The sequence below is a fragment of the Halichoeres trimaculatus genome, unplaced genomic scaffold, assembly GCF_033239565.1.
Source record: "Halichoeres trimaculatus isolate MK-OKI-2021-1 unplaced genomic scaffold, fHalTri1.1 fHalTri1_scaffold_13, whole genome shotgun sequence".
In the NCBI taxonomy this organism is placed as follows: domain Eukaryota; kingdom Metazoa; phylum Chordata; class Actinopteri; order Labriformes; family Labridae; genus Halichoeres; species Halichoeres trimaculatus.
Genome location: NW_027437191.1, coordinates 35,456,897 through 35,458,433, shown reverse-complemented (window position 1 = coordinate 35,458,433; position 1,537 = coordinate 35,456,897).

Below are 1,537 nucleotides of genomic sequence, written 5' to 3'. Positions count from 1 at the left end.
AACAACAAAAATGTGTAAATATAATATAAAAAAAGTAAAATTAAATTAAAAAAAAAAAAAAAATCAGCACATATACATATATATATGCAGGACGTGCTCTCTCTCTGTATATATATATATATATACATATACAGAGAGAGAGAACGTCCTGCAGCTCCAGCTTCATTACCTGAAATGACACACGCTCATTTACACACTGACACACACACACACACACACACACACACACACGAACACACACACACACACACACACACACACAGGTCTGGGAGTTGTTAGCAGTGTCGGGGTGTGTTCTCCTCGTGCCAGTCTCGGGGCCGTGGGGCTGAGCGTCTGAGCTGATTATCTGGACCCGTCTCTCATTACACACACACTCAGGGCCAGAGGTGAGCCGCAGCTCAGAGAAGAAACCTGTCAATCTCTGTCAGCGACCACGAGCCGTGAGCCGCGCCTCAGCACGCCATCAGCCGGCGTCTGTACGAGCCGACCCCATGATGCTCCACGCCAAGAAGATCCCCCTCTGATGGATCCACACGTCTGACATGGACAGAGATCTGTGTGTGTGTGTGTGTGTGTGTGTGTGTGTGTGTGTGTGTGTGTGTGTGTGTGTGTGTGTGTGTGTGTGTGTGTGTGTGTGTGTGTGTGTGTGTGTGTGTGAGTTATTTAGTGCGATCTGTGTCAGATCTTTAAAGAAACTCTTCTCAGTGTTTTTGCTCTGAGCTCAAATCTAGAAACTTCTTCCTGTTTGGCTCCAAACACACAAAGAGCCAAGGTGCATGTGTTTTATTTGTGTGTGTGTGTGTGTGTGTGTGTGTGTGTGTGTGTGCGTGTGTGTCCAAAGCCACAGGGAAGGATCCGTCTGGTCAGAGGCGAGATGAAGAGGACACGCCAAGGACTCCCATGATGCAACACGAGCCTCTGCTCTGAGCCCTGAGGTCCACCCGGGCCTGCAGGCTGAACTGACCCCTGAACCGCTTCTGGATCTTCCTGGGTCTCCCTGCGTCCCTGGTCTCTGCAGTCCCTCCCCGCCCTCGCCGCTCTGCGTCTCCTGGTACCCTCGGCGCCCACACACCGCCCTCGCTGGGCGCCGCAGCCAAATGGCCGCCCTCTGCCTCATATTGCTGTTGGTCAGGTTTTGTTTTTGTCTTTGACGCTTTGACTTTGGCTCACAAAGCCCAGGAGGACTCCTGCAGCCCAGGGGAGGACACACTCATACACACACACACACACACACACACACACACACACACTCACACTTTCGCCAAGCTGAAGAGTTCGGCTCAGAGACCTCGGGCGTCTTCTCCAGCTTCTGTCAGAGCCATGATGTCATTACGAGGAGACACAATGCCTCTTCATTACACACACACACACACACACACACACACACACACACACACACACACACACACACACACACACACACACACACACACACACACACACAAACAGTCTCGTGCTGAGCCACAGCACATGGAGTAGAGCAGGTGAGCAGGACGATGAAAAAGGTTTGGAGCAGAGAAAAAATGGAGCAAAGATG